This window comes from Miniopterus natalensis, chromosome 4 (assembly GCF_054644295.1).
Source record: "Miniopterus natalensis isolate mMinNat1 chromosome 4, mMinNat1.hap1, whole genome shotgun sequence".
Classification (NCBI taxonomy): domain Eukaryota; kingdom Metazoa; phylum Chordata; class Mammalia; order Chiroptera; family Miniopteridae; genus Miniopterus; species Miniopterus natalensis.
Window position 1 is genome coordinate 38,116,147 of NC_142084.1, and position 14,345 is coordinate 38,130,491.

The 14,345-nt window shown below is 38.3% G+C and overlaps 1 protein-coding gene across 4 annotated transcripts in view; it reads right to left on the minus strand.

Moving 5' to 3' along the window:
* The window catches only part of INPP4B (inositol polyphosphate-4-phosphatase type II B), a 531,720-nt gene that overhangs the window by 282,105 nt on the left and 235,270 nt on the right, over window positions 1–14,345 (minus strand). For 3 of the 4 annotated variants that reach the window (XM_087816494.1, XM_016206930.2, XM_087816496.1), the window contains one exon: window positions 5,143–5,207. The exons of the other annotated variant lie outside the window; for it this stretch is intronic. The gene's annotated coding sequence lies outside the window, so the exon portion shown is untranslated. The remainder of the gene's footprint in view (window positions 1–5,142; window positions 5,208–14,345) is intronic. 4 annotated transcript variants of the gene reach the window in all.

Genomic DNA, 14,345 nt, shown 5'->3' on the forward strand with positions numbered 1-14,345 from the left:
CACACACGTATCCAAGGCCAGTTAAGTACCATGTGCTCAAGCAAAACTGAAACCGAAGCCGATGATATCCTGGGGGCATTTCTAATACAGACATCATCTATTAATTCTCAGACTGATTGAATTCCTTATGATGATACATTTCAGGTTCAAATTAGTATGAACTAAATTATCTATAGTTTCTGATGATTAATTGCTCATTTTCTTTTGAAATTTGAAATTTCAAAGGAAGACAGATAATGAATTTAATTAAAATTTTATCTGCTGCCTTTTATTATGACAGGCAAGGATAAATGTATACATGTGATTATTCTAATTTCACTTTAGCTCTCGAGAGAAGTTCACAGAGTGCCTGGGGTTATCTACAAGGAATATAATATGGCATAGCTAAGTTTTCCCAGTCAGGCTGCCCATTGCATACAGATAATGAATTTTAATTCTTTCACTACCAGCAGTTTCCTTATACTCTACTATGTACACACTTTTACATTCTACTTTAAAATATTATTCAATAATACCACACTACAGTGTAAGTAAGAACAAACAATGTGTCATTAAAAAAAAAATTCAATTCCTAAATATGAATTGGGCAGAATATCTACAAAGCGAGTAAGGCTGAGCAGCCAAGTTCCAAGCCATTGTTCCGTCTGCAGGCTCATCTAGCGTCTCTCTAGTGCCTCACATGGAACTAAAGAAAAGCAGGGGTTGACTTAATAAGCCTCTATCATCTGGGCTAATCCTCTGTGATCATGTGGAGTAAAAGAAGTGTTGCCACGGGGGCAGTATGGCATTCAAGCTTGGGTTTTATGTGAAAGCTATGTCGTTAGTTTATGCCTAAATACTGAATAAAACAACATATGTGGACTTTCCTCCTTTGTTTCCCATTTTTTTCAATCTCAGGCTGTAGCTCTCCAGCTTTTAGGATTACTTTGATCTCATGTGTAAGGAGAAGTAAGAAAAGGAGATACTGTAAACATCAACTCATGGGACATGTATTTATTGAGCATCTACTATATGGAATGTATTGTTGTAAATGAAAGGGTTTCCTTGTATATTCTGTCATTGCAAAAATACTAGTTTTAAACCCTTAAATAGCACCACCAAAGTAACACCCACCTCCATACCCTGACTCTCCTCCTGACTTCACCCTTAACCCCACCTACCACCACCCCACCAATTTTAGCACTTATTCCCTGGCTCTTTTCCCTTTAGTGAACTACTTTGAGAATTTTTATACCAGTTTTTGTTCCCTTGTCTGGCAAGTTAATACATGTGATTTTGTTTGACAATTTCTTGTTGCTGTTCTGGGTCTTTGCTCTTATCATTTAACTCTGTGTTAGTCTAGTACGCACATCTGAGTCCCTCTCACAAACACTCATTATTACAGTAATTTAGCATGAGAGAGGTTGTATAGCAAAGTGGCTAAGAGGCCTATTATGAATCCAGACTGCCTCGGCTCTGCCACTTACGCTGGTTTCTGGGTCGCCAGCCACCCAGACACCAGTGTGGAAGCAAGCAGCAAACTGCACCAGATGTCCACTCCCTTGGTGGCTTTTTGGTAAAGGTGACAGGATGGAGTACAGGATAGAAGACAGAAGGAAAGAGCCATTAACATAGGTGGCAGGGCTTTCACTGGCCCCGTGTCAGGGTCACAGATGGGGAACAGGAATAGCACCTGAAAACAAAACAGAGAACCCCAAAAAAATCAAAGGAGGTAAGATACTCATCTCAGGAGATAACCTGAAACTCCTTCATGGAGGAGATGATATGTGGTCAGACTTTAAGAGATTTGTGCATCAAAAGTCCCAAAAAAAGATTAAGGGAAGGGAGAGGAGAAGAGAGGGGAAAAGAGGAGGAATGAAAAAGAACAGGGGAAAAATACAACGCAGATGATGACAAAAAGCCACCATGTAGAACAGGCATAAATAACAGGAAACGAGCTGCTCTGATGGGAGCACTTGCAGGGGAGAAGCGGCAGGAAGTGGGCGCGCGGTCACCCAGCGAGGACATTCCTGCTTCAGGGCCAGACGGGGAGTTTGTGAACCAGGGGATGGAGCAAGCGCTGGGGGATCCAACTTCTGGGCGCTGTTGGTTTACAGCTTCGCTCAATTAAACAAATATTAATTGAGCAACTAGCATGCCTAACAGCACGCGGAGTGCTGTAATTCAGAAATAATATGTGACTATGACTTTAAGTGGGGTTGACAGTCTGGAGAGAGAATCCAAAATATCTACAAGAAAAAAGTAGCTTGAGTATAAGGATTCGAGGTTTTGCCTCCAGGATACAGAATCAATAAGCGCTCTCTGAATGGTTAGCATTCGTAATAGTCTGTGCTAGATATTGTAATATATATCCTCAAATTTAGCTTTGTTTCCTTTTTATTTTCTTCTTTTCATCCTTTCTAGAACTTAATACCTCTAGGTCTGCCACAACATGCCAGTCAGTGTGCTCACTCAAGAGACAAATGAGACAGAAACCACGTTGTGAAATGGGATTTAGAAATTCTGTTTTAGAGATGGGTAAATTGTGATTGAGAATAGTTAGAAAATTTGTACAAAGTCAGGCAGGGAACAAGTTAGAGGGCTGGGATTTAACTCCGGCCTCAAAACATTAAAACCATTGTTTTTACACAGAGCAAAATATAATCCCTGAAAATTACAATATAGAGAGATTAAAAGACTTGTCATTTGGTTGAGAAAATTCCTCCTGAAAAATGAAACAGTTACGGTTCAATTTCATGACAGATAACATGTTCCCCGGGGGCCAACTCATTTTAACATAGGTGATTATCCAATTTGGCTGGAATATTACCATTTCTATTTATCTCCCATATTGGTCTTTTTTCTTTTTTAAAAAATCTATTTTCAGTTAAGATTTCTAATTAGATTCCAAATTTGAGACACATCTCTAACAGAAAGCAAATGGCAAGAGTAGTAATTAAGGGACAGCTGTCTCTGTCTTTCTGGGGATGAAACATGCTTTTGTTTCTAAGTTATGAAATCCTAGGGAATTTTTCATGATTTTGTTCTTATTTTTTAATAATAGTTAACTGAATTGAAAGATACTGAATTGATCTTAAAGAGGAAATGGCCTTTCCATCACAGATACAAAGAACCTTTCTTCTGAAATAGGCATAGGTTAACTCTCATACTCTGGGCCTTGAAACTTTTATTGCTGCAAAGACAAATACTCTAAATTTTATATCAAATCAACTCAATTCTGAGGTGCTACAGTAGGCACTACTCCATTTTTCTCTCCTTAAGACTTTTTTAGCTTATGAGAATTTTACAAATTGAGAAGAATAAGCATTTTCAGTGGAAAGGGAGGATTCAGAACAGCTGAGACGCAAACAGTATTTTTTGTGGTTTTCCTTTGTTTGATTTAAGAGAACAAATATGACTAATATTGATATTGAAAATTACTTAGTAAGCTCTTACTCCAGTGCTCATGACTGGTACTTAAGACACTATTTTCACATGTAGAGTATGATCAGAATTTGAAGCACTAACCCTATAATTCAGATCACGAAAAATATTCTGCCTAAAAAAGCTAAACCATTGAAGCAAACAGATTTTTTTTCTGGCTTGAATTATCTAGATTCTAGAAAATTATCTACTATAATTTAATGTGCAGAGACATAAGACAAGTCAATTACATAACAACAGACCAGCCTCAAGAGTATAAGAAACCTCTTAAAATGCATAGTTCCAAGAAAGAAACTTCTGAAATATTTCCCAATGTTAACCTGGAAATAACTGAGCTCTCAGGTAAAATTATGGTTCACACATATATACACATATACATATGTATACCTATATCATATATGTATTTGCTTTAGAACTTCCCAGAACCTATATTAATGTGCATTTAAAGTTCCTGAGAGTGTTACAGTATTCAGATATGTTCAAACTTTCTTGACCCCAAACCATTTTATGCAGAACATATGGAACCACTGTTCAGAAGAATGAACACATTCGAGGACCTCTTTGCAGAATCACAAGGTGTCTACACTGTACTTTGGCAAGAGATGAAGGAGGGTAGGGCTGAGTGATAGATTTAAAAGCATCTATATTTTGGGGACCAGGAGAGAAGACCAGATGACATTGTACAAAAATTCCAAGGGCAGACAGTGGCCAGGCAGAGCTGGTCCAAAGGCACCATGGCCATTCAGGCCCAACAGGACTAGGCGGGATCCCATACTCACTTCCACCCCATTTTCCACCCAGCTTCCTCTTATGTCTCCCTCTACCTCTGGGACTTTGCTACAACCATTTTATCATTTTTTTCAATCATTTTCTTTATTCACTGCTGATCCAGCTTGCCTGGGCTTCTCTTCCTCACACTTCAACTCTTAGTTCGATGTCACCTTCCAGAGAAACACTCTGTGTTTAGCCAGCCCACAGTAGATTCCTCCCTTGTCACCCAATATTTTCTCCCACAGAACTCTGCTGTTTCTCTTCACAGCATCAATCAGTTTTGACTCATATATCAATACTTGCTTATTTATTTCACGTCACCTCTACTGTACTGTAAGGGCTGTGAGGATAAGAGAGGACGTTGCCAGTCAGTTTGGGTCAGTTCTGTAAAATCACTAAATATCTCACAGAGGCCACATAAAAAGCCTTTAATAAATATGTGTTGATTTAATAATAAATAATAATAATTGCTTAGTTAATTCCTTTGCATTTATGTCTAGGCCTGGCCTAACGAAAATCTCAACACTGATTAATGTGTTCATAGAAATCAATCCCTCTTTAGGATATAGTCAGCCACCTATAACCCACACTCACTCATATTCCAAGATAACAAACTGGTATTTTTGCAAAATATTTTTTTAAATAATAGGGGCTATAAGTTTGAATTAATCATCAATCTAAATGAATATTATGGCCCGGCCGGTGTGGCTCAGCGGTTGAGCATTGACCTATGATCCAGGAGATTGGGGTTCGATTCCAGGTCAGTGCACATGCCCAGGTTGTGGGCTCGATCCCCAGCTGGGGGTGTGCAGGAGGCAGCAGATCAATGACTCCTTCAGCATTGATGTTTCTATCTCTCTCCCTCTCCTTTCCTCTCTCTGAAATCAATAAAGACATATTTTTAAAAAGTGAATATTATGTGTTAGTTACTGAGAATCACTCTTGTACCTGCTCTCTTGTTGTATTCCTCAAACAGCTCTGCTCTTTGACTTTGCTTTGCTGATTTCAGAGCTCTGTAAAGGACAAACGGACACAATGTTAGGGTCGGTGTTTCACTAGGAAGTTCTCTTACAAAAGCATCCCTAGCAAAAATACTTCATATGCTCGCAATCCCCATTATTCCAAACTTGAGGACTCATATCATTAGCACAAGATAGACTGAACAAAGCTCCGTCTTCATTGTATCCGCAATGAACTTGCTCCATTCAGCTCACAGAGCTCCACTGGAAGGAACGATAGCTGACCTTTATTTATTTGCTTACATGAGCCAGGCACTATTCTAAGTTACACGGATTAACTCATTTATTCCTCATAACCACTGGGAAGGCCAGGGTTGGCTCAGCAGTCCTGAGTCAGGCAAACACTGCACATTCCAAAGAAAGGCCTGGCTTCTGCTCCCCAAAGATAACCTCTGGAGTAGTCTGCCTGGTAAAGGTTTTGTATGCCTGAGGCTGTGACCTATGCTGTTCCATTTTGACCGTATATATTTATGGTGAACACCTGTTTTTGCTTAGGGGAAAGTGGAATCTAAAGTCGGAATTGCTGAGGTCAACCATCTAGTACTTCAAGCGTATGTGACTGACCCCTGACTATGAGTGACCCCCAATAAAACTCCAGAGACCAAAGTTCAGTTGAGCTTCCTGGTTGACCACGCTTCACACATCTCCTGACATTGGTGCTGGGAGAATTGAGCCCAGCCCCCTGCACCTCCACTGGGAAGGGACACCTGAGAGTTGGCAGCTGGGTTTTTACTTTGTGTGTGCTTCCCTTTGCTGATTTGATGTTTTCTTTAGCTGCGATAAGCCATGGGTGTAAGTATAACAGCTTTCCCAATTTGGGGAGCTCTTCCAGCAAACCATCGAGCCCGAGGGTGGTCATGGGGGTGTCACCAGATGGAGGAGGTTCTTTAAGGTATTGCAGGAAATAATTCAGGACACACAAGGGAAGAGTTCAAGTGTCGGGGGCAAGATTTATTAAAGTGGAAGTACGCTCTTGGAGAGAGAGAGCACAGGCAGGCTCACAGAGCAACTGCCCTGACCCCTGGGTCAGGCTCCTTTCATTCTCAGATGTATTATGGAATTAAATACTAATAAAATACAACATAAAAAATAAAGAAAAATGTAATTGATTATTTGTGTGTCTTTTGGGAGAGGTCAAGTGTACTTCTGAAGCTTAAAGCTTCTAAAAAAATTTAGAAAGAAAATGCCTGGCAGATTGGACTATGTTAAAAAAACAACAAACTTCTTAAATTAAAAAAAAAAAAAAAAATTAAACCAAAGCAGATTAAAATTATTTACAACAAATACAATACACCAAAATCTACTTTATATAAATACCGAGTACCAAAATATCAAAGGATTCTTCCCAATGAAGAAACAACTTACTAACGAACATACAGAAAAATGTCCAACTTCATTAGTACTCAAGGAGATAACCATTAAACAATGATAAATAATATTTCATCTAACAGTTTGGACAAGAAGAAACAATGTTCATGCTTCATGCCATTTTTATATTGCCTTGAGTGTCTCTTTCTTACAATTCCTAAGAGCCCTAAAAGTATTTCTACCCTGTCCCAGAAAATCTAGGAAGCATTCTCACCACATATAATTTACACGAGACACCTATTTTAACACCCTATAAACCATAATACCCTGTAGGTAAGTGACTGTCAAATATTCATGGTGGTATCACATGTACCATACTCAGTACATAGAAAGAAAGCAATAAATGTGTTGACTGTATCAATGAATAAATGAGCTTATTTCTTCATCATTAAACTAAGTAAAAGTATGGCACTATCTTCTCAAAAAATACTTTTTCATTCCTTTTGATTTAAGATTACTATGCCAATTCTGAGATTCCATTCTAGGAAAGTAATGATAAATATATTTTTTAAAGTTCTATACATAAAGAATTAGTACAGTATTACTTAAAATAGGGAAAATATAGAAATAGACTAAATACAATAGAGAAATGTTTGAAAATATTGTTATAATAATTTGATGGGATATTATGTCAGCTTTAAAAAGAGCTTAAAGTTCAGATTTTAAAAGGCTTATCCTAAAATGTTAAATGTAAAAAGCAGAATTTAAAGTTGTATATCTTATATATAACTGGTGTGGTATAGCAGTTAAGACTCAGCATAAAATCTCACCTTCACTAATGCTTAACTGTATCTCCATGAACAAGTTACTTAGTTTTCTTAAGCCTCAGTTTCCTCATTTATAAAATGGAAAGTAGTAACAACATTACCTATCTCAAAATGCTATTTTCATTAAAAATCAAATTAGATGATTCAAATAGTGTTAACAGTACCTATCACATAATAAATATTCAGTAACTGCAGCTTTAGCTTATATTTGAACTGTTAAACAAAAACAAAACCTATGCATTCCAGATAGTCTAGATGCTAATACATCAGTAGTTTTTGTGTGGTGGAGGATTTTTAGCTGTTCAGAACCTTCAGAACACCCGCCCTATGTTTGGAAAATATCCCACCCTTACAAGTTTACGCATCACCAGGATGGGTGCCGGAAATCTCCTTCTCAGTCTTCATCTCATGTTAAAAGTCTCAGTCACCCCTAAGGGGGTAGATGTTGAGAATGTTGGGGTGGAAGTGTAGGACCTAGACTGTCATGGTGAGACAACATTGTACAAGGCTTCAGTTCAGAAGCACATGCTGACAATCCATTCTGAAAGCTGACACCTTTGCTAGCTCCTGGAGGCATTCGGGGCCCCTGTGTGGAAGGTAGAGCCTGTGCCAGTGCCAGTAACTGGGGGTATGTCCTAGAGCAGTGCTCATGTGCATGTGGCTAAGCTTGGAGCTCGTGAGTGGGCAGCCTCCAAGCCTGAGCCTGTGTTCAGTATGACTTTAATGGATCATATACACTTTTGCCTTCAGCAGCCCTTTTCCCCATAACACACACACACACACACACACACGCACTTATGTATGTATCTGTGTATGTAGTTAGAGTTTATAACTGCATTGGAATAAAGATAGATATAATAATACTATATAAAAAATTTTTTTTTCAACCTAATTTTTTTTCCTTCAGATTTTAAAAGAAATGAAAACATTTTCATGGGCTCCTAAAAGCATTGCAGGCCATTGGCATTTTGCCTACTGGTTCTTGATAGAAAAGTTGGCCCAACCTAAGGTTTACAGGTGAATTCCTTTTCTCTTTAAACCAGCTTGAATCTATTCTGTTTGCAGCTATGAAACCTGATTATGCAGCTGATGAAACTACAGTGAAATTTTTGCTTTTTAAAACTTTTTAGAAATTATTGAATTCTTTGAAAAAGCATGTAGCACTTACAAAAGGGAAGGTGAGACCTTAAGAAAAAGGAGAAGAAACTCTGACTGATTAATGTATCACCAGCAATTTATAACATCAAATGTCAGTTTACATGCATATCTCAGAATCTCAAGCTAGAAGGAGGCTGCAAAGATCATTGGGGGGGGGGGGGGGATGTCATTGAGTCCAGTTACCCATATGCCATTCGAATCACCTATAACTCATACCCTGGCTGAATTGTCATGGTCAGCGATACTGAGCTCAGTAGTTCACTATCTTAGGAAGAAAATTAGATATTCTATCTCCTGATAGCTTGACTGTTAGAAAATTCTTCTTTAATATAAGTCCAAGTATCTATTTCTGAAACATTTTTCCCCCTGCATCTGCAACATCTGAGTATTCTTCATTTTCCCATTTTAGATATCCAATATCAGTGCCTTGGAATCACTGCATAGCAACCCAACTCAAAAGACCTTTATATCTACTCTACACACTTGTTACTTTGATTCTGCACCAGTCTATCATTCCCCTGGGTAACCTGTTGCTCCAAAGCAGAGATGTGAATTGCTATATCAGAAGCACTGTCCCTTCTTTCTCTTCAGATCACAAACTCATCATTTCTTTGACTCCCATCAGAGAAGAACAAAATTACACTAGTCCATAGTTTTAAAATAAATGTGGATCTCAAAGCAAAATGTAGACATTAATGTTTTGGGGGGAAAACTCTTCTACTTCTTTGGGGTTTTTTTCTTGACACAGCTGGCCAAAATGCAATAGTGAACACTGTATAAAACTAGGTGCCTAGAAATACTGATTCCAAGTATTCTAAGTCCCGATTCTGCTACTAAATCTTATGTAACCTATAAAATTCAGATCCCTCTGTCCCTTTAGGGATAATCTAGACTCAACATTTGATGACTTGATTTCTAATAAAGAATTTGATCCCTAAATCAATAGCTATACAAAGAAGTAAAATTAAAATAAAACTGTTGAGCAATGTCATGTTATTTGTATTTAAGAGTCTCCTTTAACCAATGAACAAGAGAAGTATTAAGTGGGATTCAAGTCAAAAGTGCACCATCATTAGTTAGCCCTTGATTGCCACGAGGTCTGCATTTTTTCTGCTCTTAGAAACCAAAAGATCTATATGTTCCATACTCACAGATAAGAGTTTCCATCAGCCCCCCAAAATACAGAAAGATTCCAAAGACATAAATGATGACAAAACCTGTGTCTACATTAACTGAAAGTCCTTTCCTCTGATTTACTTGTTCAAAACATACTGGGCTCTTGTATAAGTTATGGTAATACTAGCTTTTGTAATAGTTAACCATGAAATCTCAGTCTCTAGTTTAAATTATTAATTCATTGATCCAATTTTTGGCAGAAGGGGCAGGGAAGGAGCTGTTTCATGAAGTCATTCAGGAAGCCAGGCTGAGAGAGACCCCATCGTCTTGAGGGCAACTTAAATATGGACACCTAGGCAGGACGCTAGGGGAGGGGAATGATATGAAAGCCCTTTGTGGAGCAGGTCTGGAAGTGTCCCATGATCCACCTAAATACAAGGGGGCCTGAACAGCCATAACTCTGCACCTTGGAAGGGAGCCAGGATCTGACAGGCAGCTGCCATCTCCATCACAGCCCCCTATAGTTAAAGATGTTGTGGGGATCAATGAGTCCAAGGCAGGCTGTAAACAGTTGTCTGTACCAATACTAGATGCCTAAAGAATGAAGTAGGTAAAATGATCTGGTAATAAGGGTTTTGATAAAACCGGCATCAGAAATAGGTGAAGACCTCAAAAAAGAGGACCATCAGAAGAATGTGGTGATTATAACCTGCAAACACTTCAGGAAGGACAGACGACAGGGGCCCAGGAAACATGTAGTTCTGGATGAGAAGTATCAGAAATATATCAGGGTCAACGTCTTATAAGAAAAGGGAATTTCTAGGGGTGTTATTTTCATAGTCATATAATAAAAGATCAAAATACTCCTCAGGCTGACCTTCAGGACATTTTATGACCTGCCCCTTTCCAGTCTTCTTCTTTCCTAGTTCTCTACATGGATTTGTCTCAGCCATTTCTAAAACGATTCTTGTTTTGAGCCTTGGCAAATTTCCTATATTCCAGGAAGAATATCACTCCCCCTTGGAATTCCCATATTATTTATGTTATGGTGGCTTGTCATGCAGTTCTTCATTGTACGTTACTACATGAATCTACTTTTTTTTATTCTTTACACTATTATATCTCCTTTTATATAGTAAAAGGTAAAATATTTATTGAGCAAATGAGTGAAAAAGTAACGATATTTGTACAGTAAACTAGTAGTTTTTACACATTTTGCATACCAGAATTCTGTGGGGACTCAAGAGTCTCAGTCAGTATAACTGGGATATCCTGTACTTCTGAAAACTCCTGATGAGTTGATTTCATTAGCTTTGGGAAAAACAGAAGACTAATTGTGCTGAATCTCATGTAAAACTGTTAAACCACATTTCAGACCAAAACACAATGAGCTCCATGGTTTTAATTACCAACACATAAACTGATAAGCATATGATGTAGCACTGGAAAGTTTAGAGAACTGGGATCCATTTCTTAGAGCAAGTTGCTAAAACTGTTCAAGAAGGGAACATCTATTCCATCTGGCGTGGTCTAGTGCATAAGAAGTAGTAAAAGAGATGACTGTGAGTGAGCCCCAAAGTCATAATCATCACAATAGCATTACCTCTAGCACCCTCATGAGAGTGAGAAAACAAAAGAAACAGTTACATATTAGAGAAAAAGACATATGGCAGCAACATGTGGGTACTAGTTGGGAAATTTTGTTAAATTGTAATAGAGAAAGTCAATAGCCTACAAGAATTCTGATGATTGCTTACCAAATCCCTTACTATGAGCCCAGGAAGAATGCATGCTGTGGATGGGAGCCATAGGCATGGCTAATCAACGGAAACAATGATGTTATTGTAAGGGGAAAATACAGTTTTATTTGTTTTAAGTTCAACCAGCTCTATCAATTTTGAGCTAACATAGCTGTGAAATTTCACTCTTTCGAGTAGTTTCATGCACAAGCAGTAAATTGTACCAGTCAAACGCCATAAACTATCACCTGTTACAAATCATCTTTCAAAAGATGGAAAGACAGGCAGAATGAGGATGACAGGGAAACCTTCAAAATAGCCTCCAGATCAACCCTTATCTAGGAATACAATGTTTTTTCCCCAAAACAACTTACAAGATTACCTTTCAAGGAATGTCGAAGCAGATAAGAGCACTTTTTTTCACCCAATATATCAAAGGAAAGGAGAAGCAGGAGACTCATGGTCCTCTAAAGAGAATGCTTAGGATTTAGGGTCCTGAAAAAAAGACAGACTAAATCTGACAGTCTGTTTTTCTCGAAAGAAAAGATTTTAAGAGACACCACACATTCACCTCTACAATGGTAGATTAGACATGCAGAATACAAAAATTATACAATAATCTAACCATAAAAGTTAGCATTTTTAAGGATTTATTATGGTCAAGGTCTATGCTTAAAAACACTATCTCATTATAGTCTTTGCTTTAGTTGTTTCTAAATTAAAAAGGCCCTAAGCACTGAGGCCAAAAGAAGATCAAGAACAAAGAACAGACCAGAATCACTTCCCCTAGGGGAGATAGGATCTAGGCCGGTATTGAGATATGAGCTCTTGCAGATTTCATAATGTGAGCAACAGGGAAACCACGCCTTGAAAATCTACCTGGCTCTAGAAAGAGATTTCAGAAACTGGGGTTATATTTGAGCAACAATGACACAAAAATCAGTGTTGAAAACTCAGAATGTCATTGTGTCTGTTTCAATGTGGCTCCGTAATTGTACATGACCAGAAGACCGGTGTTGGGTGTTCCCCAAAGCAATGTTTTATGCTGGAGCAGCTCATCCAGCCCATGAGAGCCACATCTCCCTAAGATCTGCACTGTGACATCCGTCAGTAGCGTGAAATCAGCTACAGTGGTTGTATTTATACCTGGAAAATGGGCAAACATGAAAAATCAGGACTTTCTGTTTTCTTTTGTTATGCTTACTTTCGAGAGAGCCAGTTTGCCAGCACATCACTCCCCTAAACAAGCATTTCAAGATTTTTGTGTACTATGACTCCAAAAGAAGGAACAATTTAGAGACACTAAAGAAAATCCAAGGAGGAAAATGAGAGAGCTCATCTGGGCCTGGGTTAGATTTATCTAATCAGATGACAAAATACCTCTGAGATAATGTTATCCCATTCAGGGAGGTGATGAGACTATTAGATGCTTTTAGTATATCTGAAAATAGATGACTTTGTATGTCTCACTATAGGAGCCCCGCTAATAAAAAAAAGAGTATGTTAGAAAAGCACATGCCTAGACCAAAATCAAAAACAAAGAAGATCCTCAGATGAGCTGCATGAAGCAGAGAACAAAAAGGGCCAATTTAAGAAGCATTTAAACCATTTAATCTTCATCTGAGCCTTCCTCCAAAGTGGGAGGGATCAGCAGGGGGCATGAACACTAGAGGCAGATCATTCTCTTTTAGAAAACATGATGCAGATGAAGATATTGCTGCTGTCCCTAAAGAAATGAAAGATACTTAAGGCCTGAAAAATTGAAAAAAGAGACCAGAAAAAAATTGTCAGGCAGAACGTATGGTCATCACTAGACTGACTGTTACAGCCACTAAGAAACCCAACTCTACCCAAGCTTCTGAGTGGACCTTCCTAGCTGAGACTGAACAGAATGAGAAATCGAGGAAAGAGAAATTTGGAAGTTTAATTTATTTGGGTTTAACTTTATATATTATTTCTCCTTTGTTAGTGTTTTTATAACATTAAAAAAACAATTTATTTACATATTATTGGAGCATCTTTAAGTTGTCATACTTGATAACTGTATAACTTCCGATCAATTATATTGGAAATGTGGCTAGGCATCATCTAGGATGGAAAAAAAAAAACAAAAAAATGAGCAGATTTTTAGCTTAAGGTACAGCAAGGTTCTGGAATTCATTAATGCACTATTCCAACCTGCTTCACTGCCCTTTAGAGTACTGCTGTCCAATAGATGGTCCTGGGATGGTGCAAATATGTTCTAATCTGTTCTTTCCTCACATGCACCCACTAGTTACATCTAGCTATGCACTCTTGAAATGAGCCTAGTGTTACTGAGGAACTGAATTTTATTAATTTGATTTTAGTTAACTTGAACTTAAATAGCCACATGTGGCTAATGGCTACTATATTGGACAATGCAGCTTTAGAAGTAAAATTAAACTCCTCAGCAGATTCACAAAGGAGCAGTGTCATTCTTAACTTTGTAAGTAAATAGCAGGACTTCCTACAACCCAACAATATCTTCCTCTACAGGATCCAGGCTCAACTCTGGTGAGCCACCGGGTCGGATGTGAAAGATTAAGGGTACAAAAAGAGCCTGGGGGAAGTGGGGGGTGTCCATCCCTCAGGACTCTTATTTCTAATAGAATCACCCTAGAATACACGCCTCTTTCTTCCCTCCCCACTCGGGCTTCTCGCTCTGTTTTAAACCAGAAGAAACTGTGTGTTCTTTTCTGCTTCCCACCTTGCGGTAAGTCTATAATAGTGGGCTCTGTCCCATGCAGGAAGCCTGCATTTATCCAGCTCTATCTGATTGGGTGGCCAAGTTTAATTCCATAGTGAAATATGGAAAGCTCAACCTGGCATCAAGTATGTCATATCATCCAATCAAGATTCCAGCAGCAATAAAGCTGTTATTTAGAGCTCCATTTGTCTGCTTTCTGTGCCTACTAATCAATTCCTTCTAAAACATGAAGGGAAAAATAATTTATTGACCACAC